Raw genomic sequence first — 12,382 nt, 5'->3', positions numbered from 1 at the left:
AGAGAGAGAGAGAGAGAGAGAGAGAGAGAGAGAGAGAATCCTGAGCAGGCTCCACGCTGTCAGTGCAGAGCCCAACTTGGGACGCGACCTCACGAACCACGAGATCATGACCTGAGCCAAAATGAACAGTTGGGCGCTCAACCAACTGAGCCACCAGGCGCCCCTCAAACTACATTGCGCATGTGTCTGTATGAGATTGAGAGAGAAACATACACATGGACAACCAGACAGAGAGACCAAATGAACACTGCTTCCCTTTAAGAAGGACTCACTTTCTGCCGGGCATCTCCTACCTGAACTCAGACGGCCCCTCCCAATTGGGCCATTCCCGCTGCTGAAGCCTGAGAAGAATCAGGTCCCCAGATACCCTGGTGCTGCCCCGTGCCCGGAACTTAGCTCCGAGCCACACGTGTCTGACAGCTGCCTGCTCCCTGGGAAGGCATGGGAATCGCAGAACTCTGACAGAGTCCTCCTCAGGCAGCAAAGTGTCCTCCTCCGGCAAGTCTCCCTGCCGCCTGGCACACCCTCCCGCCTGGCACCACTGGCTGGACCCTTTAACCAGCTTCTTCCCGAGCCACTCCCTCACGGGGCTGCCGAGGGGACAGGCAAGTGGTCTCAGGCCGACAGAGTACCTGCCTGTGTGCCGGGTCTGGCCGGGCACCTCACCCCTCTCATCTCACTGAACCCCCCCAACACTATTATTATCAGCCTCACGTTACAGGGAAGGACGCAGAGGTACAAAGGTTGAGCGGCTTGCCCAAGGGGCAGCTTGAACTGCCAACCAGGGGAACGCTGCTTTGTGCCAGGCACTCGGTCAGGAGGGGAGGACCGGGGTGGCCGAGAATCTAGTTCTGACAGGCTGGCGAGGGAAGCGGGCCCACACAACCCCTCTCCACAGACCACAGTCAGCGAGTGAGCGTGTGGATCTGCCCAGAAGGAGGCTTAGATTCTGCCTGCTTGGGAGGAGTCGTGGAAGCTTCTAGGAGGAGGCATCTTCAGGCGTGGCTAGAATCCTCGCTGCTCTACCCCCATGACCACCACAACAGGAAGAAGGGCCGGCCTCGGCCTACAAAGTTCTGGTGCCCAGTGAGGACTTGCTACCACCTGGGAGGCTGCGAAGGAAGGAGAGAAGGAGGTGCCCTGCCAATGACCCCACTGTGGCTGGGCCAGCCGGGCCCCAGCCCTGCCAACCTGGCCTGGCCCGGTCGGCTCCCAATCACAGGGTCTTCTCTGCCCAGCTAATGACCATGCTGCCAGCAGCTCAGGCCGCCACCCCCTTCAGTGGAGCAAACAGAGCCTGCTGGCCCAGACGGTGGCCAGGCCAGAAATCACAGCTGCCCGTCATACCACATCCTCTGGCCCTGATTACTGTGGTCTCCTCCTCCACCTTCTAGAGTCACAGAGGACACTGCAGAAGGCTGCGGCTCCGGGGGCTCGGACACCACCCCACTCACCACAGACATGGCAAAACAGGACCACCGAGGGGGGCTGATTCACCTCAAGTCGCATAGCCAGGGTCTGGATACCTGGCCCTTCCTTAGCTTTGAGAAGAAAGTTTCTTTCCGGGCTTTTTATATGCAAAGTATGCTCTCGAGGTACTCAGGTAGAGTGGAGGAGACAGGCGGCCTGTTCAGCCACTGATAGGAGCTTGATTCCTCACTCCCCACTGTCTAGCTGTGCGACCTTGAACAAGACGACGGCATACCTCTCTGAGCCCCAGTTTCTGGGTGATAACAGGAGCTACTTCCCAGAGTTGTGAATGAGAGTATCTACAAAGTACTTGGCACAGCGGTTCAGAAGTACTCAAGGGCATTAGCTACTGTTAATATCACCAGCATAGCATTATTAAATGAGTATGCAGGCACATTTCACTGACTGTAGAATGGGATGCAGCGGTAGGTATTATTTATTACTATTACTGTGAAGTGTTACAAATTCAGAGGAGATGTGACCGGAGGGTTAGGTAATCCAGGAATGTTTCTGGGGGGAATTTATGACCTGAGTTAGGCCTACACAAATGGGGAGGTGAGCAGAGAAGCAGGGATGGTAGGGATGCTGAGAGGAACCCCATAAGCAGAGGGCAGCACGTGACAGGTTCGGGAGACTGTGAGAAACAACAAGCCAGAGGTCTGTGCAGCGGCTGCGGTGGGCAAGGCCTTGAATGCACAACAAAGGGGCCTGGTCTTCCTTTTACAGTCAAGAAAGAGCCACAGAGGGTTCTCAGTGAGGACTCCATATGCTTTCTGAAGTGTGAAGTTTGTCGGGCATTCAAGGCCTTCTACCATCTGGCCACCCATCCCTTTTTTCCCACATGCCTCACTGACCCCACAAACCCCAGTATTACTACTCCAGAGTTCTCCCCACCTCTCTGCCTTCTACACCATCCCATCCGCCCTGCTACTAGCCCACCCCATGCTTCAAGTTCACAATGAAGCACCCTTCTACCAAGTACCCATCGTACCATGTGCTTTACATATATCACCTCACAGTCACCCATAACGTCTCTGGTCTCTGATTTTACAGAGGACGAAACAGAAGCCTGGCAGGATGGTGTCTCACTCGCTGTCTCACAGTACGTGGCACAGCCAGGATTCAATTTTGAACTGATGTCAAGACCCCTACTCACTATAGCAAACTGCCTCTTGTCCCAGCCCACAGAGCCTTCTGAAGCCTTCTGGGTTACTCCAGCCTCAAAGCCTCTCCCTGCCAGCCCCTAGCACTCATTTGGAATCAGAGGCCCACGACTGGATCCTAGCACACCTAGCTTGCTTTTCATTGTTTCCTGCAGGTCTATCTTGCTCCCACCCCCAACAGGAAAAGAGCCATGGTTGATGATAGGTCACTTTCTTCCCGTGCTGTCCCCTCCCTCCATATCCAAGATGTCTAATAGCACTGATAGGAACCACCCACCTGCTCTGGTAGGATTCAGAAGTTCAGCTGAGCACAGAGCAATTTCCCTGAGCCTGCCTCCCATTTCATGAGGGGAGCCATAAATTATTCACTGCACCTTTGTGCCTAGGAAGGCCAGACAAGGGGCCAGAGGGAAAGAACACCAGCTCCTCCCAACCCCAGAAGCCAACAGCCCTGGGGTGGGGGTGGGAGGTCAGAATCCGGAGCCCCTAGCCAGGGTCTCGAAGCAGATTCCGGAGGGCTGTGGAACAGGGAAGCAGCCAGGGGAGCATGACCCATACAGGAGTCCCAGCTGAGCAAACCCTAGTCTGTGAGCCTGCAACAGTAGCCTACCTTCTAATCTAAGGCAGATCTGAGAATTTTCCTGGTCAAAATTCAAGCTTCCTTTCTTTATAGAGAAGGAAATAGATATCTGGCCAAGCAGTATATATTTGCATCTTATTTAATTCTCACAACAACCTTGTAAAAGCGAAATTCCAATTTACAGGGAAGCCAGTGCTTTTGAGTAAAGTGCATGTGGCGCAGAGTAAAGTGCCCAGCGGGAAGCAGAGCAGATTCAGCCCACCTGGTCTGACTTAGCGCTGTCTGCCTGCGCTGTTTAGCCCACCCAACTGGGAGCTAGTCTTCCCACTGCCTTTTCCATCTGGGTAACTTCCAGAGCACCTGGTATGAATTGACGCTCAGTTCCTGAATTAAACTCCAAGGCCCTGGGCAAGTATGTGGCTTCATCTGTCTGGGCCTCCGTTTCCCCCACATGGCAGCCATTAGTAACAAGCCCAGTCCTGGCAAACACAAAAATCTCTTTAGCGCTTGACAGTTTGCCAGATGTAATGGCCCCATTATCTGAGCAGGTAACACACAGCCTGCCTTGACCCCATTTTACAGGTGAGGCTTGGAGACATGCATGCATCTGAGAGGTCCCAGGTGGCCCCCCCAACCCCCATCCTGCCTCATACTCCAGGTTCCAGGTTCTTTCCACCACACCATGAAATGAGATCACAGGTGTGAAATTATCTCATCAAAGGGGAGCTTTGTTTAGATGTAGGGATTATAATGAGAATTTGAATCCCCATGGATGGGAGTTGGGGGGGATGCCAAGCCCCTCTGTGACCCTCTCTTTCGGTGCCCCCCAACCCCTCCACCCCCAGGGACTGAGCTTCTAGCCTTCATCTGACCTCTCCACCCTCCTCCACCTCCCAGGGGCTTTCCAAGGGGGTTTCCCCAGACACCAGGAAGCTGGGCACAGCAGGGGTTAACTACTCCCAGCCAAGGCCACAGGGCTCAGACCAAGGCCACGTCCCCTCCCCCTCCCCACTCAGAACAAGAACCTACAGAGCTCACGCCAAGCTATCTTTCACAACACCCCTCTTTCTGCATGGCCCCAGGGGGCAACAGAAGGAGCCCCTGCCTGGGAATCCAGACACCTGGGACTGTGCCCCTAGCCCTGGCAGCCCCAGCCTAGAGACCCTAAGCAAGCCCCTCCCCTCCCCTCCCCTCCCCTTCTGGGCCAGAGGTGTCTGGCAGGTTCCCTTGCCCAGGAGAAGCTGGGGTCAGACCTTCAGTCTGGGCCAAAGGCTATGGGACTGCTGGCTCGTCTTGGGCCCCAGCAACCACCACATAGACTCTCAAAGCAGCCTCATAAGTGGTCACCCTGACCTCCCATCAGGGGTGAGAAAACCCCAGCCACCCACCCAGAAGATGCTAACTGGGAGCAGATACCTTGAAAGATCTCTGGGAAGATTTTCTTAAGTGTACTGCTGCCTCAAGCACTTACTTACTTTAGCCCCTAGGACAACTGGCACCCCCCCCCCCAGGCCCCCAGCCTCCTATGTCCCATTACTAATGTGAAGGAGGGGAGCTGGTGAGTGCTGAGAGCCCTCACCTCTTCCAGCTCTGATGGGCTCTGACTTGGGGACCTCTAGAGTGAGTTTTCCCAACAAGCAAGCAGCATCTCAGGATGCCATGGTGTCTTAGAGACCCCAGAGCCTGGCACACAGGGGCCAGGGGCCACTGCTCCCTGGTCTGGGGTCCACAGGGAGGGAAGCTGTGGAACTGGGAAGCTTCCCATCTCTACCCTCAACTCTGGGTCACCTTTCCTGGGACGTGACCTGGCCGTGGAGTGGGAGGGAAGGCGGCCAGGGGAAGCCACCTCCCCAGCCTCAGGATCAGCTCTTGGATGCCCCAGTGGCCCTGCTTTGACCCCTCCCCGCCACCTCCTGCCTGGCGGCTATCCACTTCCTTTCTTCGTTCTCCACTTCTTTCCCTCTCCACCCTAGTCTCATCCCCCAGAGTGAAAACATCAGGGTCACTCAACCCCGCTGAGCCTCTGCGTCCCCATCTGTAAGAGCCCATAACAATGCACAACACCTTTTATCTCGTGGAATAGTAGTGAGCCTTAAATGAGGGACCATTTGCGCAAGGGTGGGGCGCGGACCCGCACACAATGGGCGCTCAATAAGTGCCCGTTTTCTCCCTTCCAGGCGCCCTCTCCTAGCTCCAGCCCCAGCTAGTGCCCGGTACACGCCCGCAGCTGGCCCCGCACTGCCCGGTAGGGGTCGAAGGCCGCCCTTGCCTGGCATCCGGGGCTCTCTCACCTGCAGCTCTCGGCTCTCGGCTCTCGCCGGCCGCCGGGCAGGGGTGGTGGTGGTGGGGTGGCCTGTGATCCCTTCTTCGGGGCAAACGCTGAGCCCTCGCCTGGGGCGGCAGAAAGGTGACAGCTTCGGCTCGCAGCACCAGCTCGGTCCGGCTCAGTCCAACTGCCCAGCAGGCTTGGGACCCCTCACGGGGTGCTTGGACCCGGGCCGGGGTTTCCTGGGCGTTCGCACGGTCCCAAGTCCGAAGCACCGGGCGGAAGGCAGCTGAAGGTTTGGGTCTCGGGAGCCAGAGTCTGGGGGCTTCTGGGCTCCGTTGCACTCGGTCGGGAGGCTGTGGGCACCCGCCTTAACCCGGGTCCGGGGGCTCCGACACACACTACAGAAAGGCAGGGTACAAGCCCGCAACCATAGACCAGTACGGTGGGCCAGGAGCTTCCCGCCCCAGGGCACTGGATCGGGTCGGGAGCTCAGGGCGTCCCAGCCGCGACGCCCCGGATCGCGGGGCTGGGAGCGTCCCGGCACAGAACCCCGGGCTGGGGCAGGCGGGGCAGGGCGCAGGCGAGGACGCGCAGAGCCGCGGCGGCCGAAGCCCGGCGGAGAAGTCTTCCCAGGTCCGGACTCGGCTCGCTCTGCAAAATGGGGCGGACCTCGGCGCGTCGGCTGACTCCGGAGCTCGGGGCCGCGGCTCCACTTCCTCCTCTTCCCCCGGCTCGCTCGCGGCTCGCTCAGCCCTGCGCGGCAGCCGCAGCCACCCCCGCTGCTGTCATCCCCGCCGCCCACCCCCACAAGAGCTGCAGCCGGAGCCGGAGCCGGAGCCGGAGCCGAGCCCAGCCGAGGCAGCGCCGCCCAGCGCCAGAGCGCCAGCTGGCGCGGCTCCGTCCGAGCGGGGCGGGGTCAAGCGAGGCCCCGCCCCCGCCGGGCCTTTGGCAAGGGGCGGGGCGCGCCCCAGAGACCCTCCTCCGGCCCCGCTCAGTCGGACAGCGGGAGCCAATGGGAAGATGGGAAAAGAGCGGAGCTCTGCGGAACGTGTACTCTACCCCGAAGAGGGCGGGGCAGACAGTGGAGACTTTGCGGCTGGGGAGAGGACAATGGAGGGGTGGGGGGTTTTAAAGAGTGGGAAGGGGTACAGAGTCGCCTGGGGACCCAGATGGAGGGAGAGGTGATGACTGCTGTGTGTGGGATGGGGGCGCGGAGGCTGCAGTGTGTTGGGGAGTGGGGGGTCAGGAGGTAGGAAAAGAAGCAGGGTGGAGGTGAGGTAAGGTATTTGGGGATAGCGGAGTCCCCAGGGATAGGGGAGCTCTCCGGGGTGGTGGGACACCGCCTCCACAGTACTCTTCCCCCTTCCCCAGTTCAAGGGCTCAGCGCGCGGAGGTGAGCATTGGAATCCGTGAAACATTCAGATTTCACAAAGCGGTGAGAAATGTTTTTGAAAATAAAGATCGTATCTACCTACCTACCTATCTTCCTTCCTTCCTCCCTTCCATCCTCCCCCCCCTCCCTTCCTTCTTTCCTTCCTTCCTTCAACATTTTCCCCTTCCCAGCGCCCATCTTCGAGGAGGAGCGTCCTTGCCAGTTATAGATACACTAAATCAAGAGCAGTGTGTGAGGATCATACACACGCACTCCCTCTGTCTCAATTCCTCTCTCTCTCAATCTCTCTGTCTCTTTCTCTCTCTCCCTCCCCTCGAGTAAGGCAGCATCTGCCCTCGGCTCCCTGCCCTCCCCTCCCCCAGCGCCTTGGGTCGGGGGAGCTGTGTCTGATTATCTGATTATTTCCAAGAGTCCCCTGCCAACTGCACAGGGCAGGGCACAGGGCAGACGTTAGAGGGTTTTGATGTATGAATGAATGAGGGTTGATGTGCTGCTGGGTCATGTAAAAGTCACTAATTGGCCTGGGGAGCAAAGGAATGGCGGCTGCACAGTAAGGCTTTTCAGTAAGCCTCACACAATAGGTGCCCCATTTCCCTGATGACACCACAGCACAGAGAGGCCAAGTGATATTCTCAAGATCATATAGCTGGCACAGGATTCTATCCACCCATCACTATCGCTTTCTAGGGCATAGCTGTGTGGCTGTGACCAGGTTACTTGACCTTTCTGAGCCTCTGGTTCCTCATCTGTAAAAGGGAAATAAAGATGCTGCTACTTGGCGGGGACTGGCAGGCACCAGACTTCAAAAAATGGAAGGAAGGGTATTCCTGGCAGAGGAAACCGCATATGTAAAGGCATGGAGTCTGAAAGAACACTCCTGGGGACCCCTGGTCTATTCTGGAGGGTTAGGCTAGGCTTCCCTGAGGGAGTAAAAGGCAGGCTCAGGCCAGAAGTAGGGGGTAGCTAGATTAGGAGGGAACCTCAGGGAATGGACAGTGCTCTGGGCAGAGAGGCCAGCCTGGGCAAAACCGTGGAGGTTAGGGAGGACATTCCTTTGTTGAAGACAAGTTCAGAGTGGTTGGACAGCTCCCAGGGAAGGAACAGCAGAACTGACGGGAAGAGAAGAGCATGACAGAGCCAGACAGGAGGGAGTTCAGACTTTATTCTGAGGACCAAGAACTCTGTTGGGGTCTTGCTCATGACCCTGAACCCAGCAGGGTTATTCCGAGGCCCCAGCCTGGACTCACTGGTTGTCAGAAGGGTGGCCTGGAAGTTTTTAAGCCAGGCATTGATAGGGGAAAGAGAGCTTTGTAGGGAAACCAGGTAGCACGAAAACAGTTAAAAGCCACAGGAGGCAAATGCCATGGGCCTGCACAGTGAAGGTTGGGAGTCTTCAATGAGGTCTGGACCCTGAGGCTCTGGCCCATCCCCTCTTGAGAGTGCAGCAGCCTTAGGGTCTGGTTGGAAGAACAAGGAAGAGGGTGAGCTCGAGGCTGAAGTCCAGGGGAGCACCCTCTCTTAGCCAAGCCCAGGGGTTGGGAGTTTGGAGGTTGTCTCCAGGAAGCTTGCATTGGTGGATGTGGCAGGAGGGCTGGGAGGGGGCACTTTTGCTAAGAAAACTTCGACTTCTCCCACTGCCCGGAACCTTCATATGGCTCCCCGTTGCCAGCACGATCAGGTCCTAAATATCTAGTCCGGTGTTTCAAGGCCTCCATTACTGCTCTCTCCCAGCCTCACCAGCCTCCTCTTCCAATCACTTTCCTCTCCCCTTGTACCAGACTTCTCTCAGCTCTATCCATGAGCAGGATACAGTCTGTCCCTTCCCTGTGGTTGCTCTCACAATTGTCCTTGCCTGGGGTACCGTGTTCCCTTTCTCTCCCGAGTGACTTCTACTTCCCTGCTGAACTGAAGAGAAGAAACTCTGGGGAAATGCCCATCTGCCCTCTTTACTGCTATATCTTCAGAGCCCAGCACATAGCAGGTGCTCAGTGAGTAACCGTTGAATGAATGTTCCGTCTCGCAAATCAAGTGTCTCCTCACTGAGAAGCCTTCCTGGACTCTCCCAGGAAGTCTGCCTTCGGTACGAGATCTCTTGGCTTGAAGGCTCTGTAATTATGTATTTGGTGTCTAGTTGGCCCCACTGGGCTGTGGGAGCATGTCTGTGGCAGTGCGCCCCCACCCACCAGCACCCCACGGAGCGTAGAGCCGGGCCTTGTAAGACCTCAACATAGAGCAATGAATGAGGCTCTCAGAGAGCAGTTCTCTGGCCGCCCCTGCTGAGGGAGCCTCCTAGGCGGTTCAGATGAGCAGAATGTCAGAATGAAAAGGAGGCTTTCAGAACAGACCCCCATCACCTCTGAGGCCTGGGGGAAGAGGGCCCAAGGTCACCAGGAGGTGACCAGCAAATAGTTCTCAGACACCCACATTCGCTCTCTGGCTACCCTCCCCGGGGCTGGGGGGGGGGGGCGGTGGGGGGCGGGGAGGAAGTCTCCTGACCTGGGAGAATCCGGCCTTTTTGCCACCAGAGAGGCCCACAAAGCGTGACAGATTCATGGTCATGGCAGTTTGCCTGGGAGGGTGACCGAGGGCTCAGGGGAAGGCTCTGAACCTGGGCCTCTGGGGCTGACAGAGAAGGCTGACCTTGTCGGTCTCGTGCCCACCCTCCCAGAGCCTGGCATCCTCCTTATATCCTCCTTATATGACCAGAGGAGGTCATATCCTCCTTATATGACCAGAGGAGGATTAACAGTGGGCCTGTTGCAGCTTCAGCTCTGTCACACGTTCCTTTTTATTCTTGTGGCAAAGATTCACTTTTGTGCCTCCATGTACGGTAGGAATTTTGCATTCTTTTTCTTTTTCTTTTTTATGTTTATTTTTGAGAGGGGGGAGGGCCAGAGAGAGGGAGACACAGAATCCAAAGCAGGATCCAGGCTCTGGGATGACAGCACAGGGCCCGACGCAGGGCTCGAACCCACGACCCGTGAGATCACGACCTGAGCCGAAGTCGGACGCTTAACCGACTGAGCCACCTAGGTGCCCCTGCATTCTTTTCCTTAAACAGGAACTCCAAGTTGTATAAGGCTGCACACCCTGCGAGATCTGCCTCCAACAAGTCATTAGGGTGCACCCATGATGTGCAGGCACTGTGCTAGGTGCCGGCAGGGGACAGCACGGAGAACGAGGCAGCTTCTGCACTAACCTCCTGGTGGGGCTGATGGGCTCAACTGAACTCACAGTACGTGCTGCTTTCCTACCTGTCTGCCTCTCCAGCCTGGAATCTGTCCCCAACTTGTGCTGCCCGCATGCATCACCCCCCCCCCCAGGGCTTCAAGGACCCTCTGAGAAGCCTGCCCGACCCTCCCAGTGGGAAGCACAGCATTGTCCATCGAAGCAGCTGACAATGCAAGCTTTTTGTGCCCTTCTGGGGACACTGATCCCCTTGGCTCTTGGGCTACTTGTGGGTCAGTTTTTAGAGGGCAAGGGATGGAGTCTTGTCTGTACCCCTAGCCCATCCCACATTTACCAATAATTCCTGAGCTGGATGAAGTCCTAGACTACACATTGGGCATCCAGGGATGGGACAACTGGGGAGGAGACAGCCCTTGACATCAAGGCGCTCCAGTCCCAGGGCTGTGTGCAGCGGCTATATGTACAGAGTGCTCTGTGAACACAGAGAGGGTGCCTGCTTTGGCAAGGGGGGGGGGCAGGGCGGGGTCAAGGGCAGTTTCGCAGAAAGGTGACATTTGAGTTGGCTATCTAAGGCTAAGTAGAAGTTGTCAGATAAGGAGAGAAGTCTAGGCAGACAGAACCCAGAGTACAAAGGCCCAGAAGTGGGAACAGGCAGGTGACAGGTGAGAACTGTGGTGTGTTTGAGGGAAGGGCAATGACGAGGGGAGGGAGAGCTTGAGGACACACAATGGCACAGCTAGAGCACAGACTCTGAACCCACACGGCCTGGGTTCGCATACTGGCTCTGCCTTTACGAGCTCTGTCATGGCCCTGTGCCTGTCTCCTCTATAAAGTGTGGATAATACCAGTACCTATCTCACGGGGTATTATTTATAAGGATTAAATGAAGTCCATTTTGTAAGAGTTTAGGGTGATGTCGGCGCATGGTAAGCCCACTGTGAGTGATAAATAAGGGGGAGCTGGAGGGGCAGGCAGAGGCCATATTAGGCAAGGCTTTGAGTTTGGACTTTTACCTGGAGGCACCAGAACTTTAACAAGGAGGAAGGGATCCAGCCTCCCTCCTCCCACCCAGGAACTGCAGGCCCCCCCCTCCCCCTCCCCAGCCCTCCGGTGCCTCTAGTGGCATCAGTCAATACATAGTGGGACTGCAGGGGCTGGGGCCACATCCCCCCACCCCCGCCCCGGCATACCCAAGGCAAGTGTATGGCCCAATTTGTTGCCAGAGGAGGTCAGGGAGGGGCCCCGAGGGGGTCTGGGCATCTGGGCAGGAAGAGCATCTGAACCCTGGCCAGCCCTGAAGGATGGTGGGACGGGGTAAGAGTGTGTGTTGAGTGGGGAGTGGATGGGGGTGTTGGAAAGGCAGCAAAGTCACTTACCTGACCTGGAGACAAAGTAGGATGTGGGACACTTGGGGCGTGATGTTTGGGCTGGGGAGCCAGAGGCGCGTCCTGGCCTAGTCACCTCCCTTCTCTCTGCCTCAGTTTCCTCGTGAGTAAAATGGAGACGAAAATGGCCCCTCAAAGGTGGTGAGGGCTAAAGCGCTTGGTCAGCCAGGCCTGAGGCAGCATGGTGTGGTGGGGGAGATCTACTCGGTTCCATGGTACCAAGGCGGGAAGGTCGAGAAAGCCTGTGCCTGAAGAGGTAGGCAGGAGGCCCTGTCCCTCAGGTCTTTGTCACAGAGTTTGGTTTCTGTGCTGCCAGCAGAGGGGAGTCTGGGGAGAGTTTAAGCAGGAGACGATGTCAGATCTGCTTTTCAGAGCTTGTTCTGGTCAGTCTTTGGAGAAGACTGAGGCAGAGAGGGCAGCTCGGGCCTGTTTTGAGAATCCAGAGGACAAGGAAAGGTGAGGTTCTGAACCTGGGCTCCAGGGGTGGGCGTGGGGGGTCAAGGACATTTAGGGGGAAAGAGACAAGCTACTGATTGTGTCTATGTGGGGTAAGGGAGATAGAGAATCTGAGATGTTTGGGCCTGGGACAGGGTATTAGGACAGGTGCCTAATACCTTTAGGGTGAGAGGGGACCATTCCCAGGGAGGGAGTGTGCGGTTCACAGGGATGCAGCAGGAAAGAGATAAAGCGGGAGAGGGGGTGGGCCAGGAGCATTGGGACTGAATGCTTGGGGTCAGCATCTGGGTTCTAAGGGTGGTTCTTGGGAGAGGTGGAGGCAGGAACAGGGGTGCGTGCATGTGGAGACTTTGTGGGTAGCCTTTCCCAGGTCGATGGCAAAGGGTGCACGCTTGAGTGGCAGCTGGGGGAGGAGGCAGAGTTGGAGGCTTTGGGTTTTTGTTTTTGGAGGGGAACGTAAAGCCTACAGCCCTGTGC

At 56.9% G+C, this 12,382-nt stretch overlaps 1 protein-coding gene across 7 annotated transcripts in view; it reads right to left on the bottom strand.

Annotated features, from left to right (window-relative positions):
- Positions 1–5,641, bottom strand: part of GDPD5 (glycerophosphodiester phosphodiesterase domain containing 5) — an 87,071-nt gene extending 81,430 nt beyond the window's left edge. For 5 of the 7 annotated variants that reach the window (XM_045038716.1, XM_019811795.2, XM_019811800.2 and 2 more), the window contains exon 1: positions 5,505–5,563. The gene's annotated coding sequence lies outside the window, so the exon portion shown is untranslated. Of the gene's footprint in view, positions 1–5,504 lie in introns of all 7 variants that reach the window. The other 2 variants (XM_045038714.1, XM_019811796.2) reach the window with 2 other exon arrangements.
- Between the last annotated feature and the right edge of the window lie 6,741 nt (positions 5,642–12,382).

The sequence above is a fragment of the Felis catus genome, chromosome D1, assembly GCF_018350175.1.
Source record: "Felis catus isolate Fca126 chromosome D1, F.catus_Fca126_mat1.0, whole genome shotgun sequence".
Lineage (NCBI taxonomy): Eukaryota > Metazoa > Chordata > Mammalia > Carnivora > Felidae > Felis > Felis catus.
The sequence above is the reverse complement of the archived record's forward strand: the minus strand, read 5'-3'. Positions and strand labels throughout refer to the sequence as shown.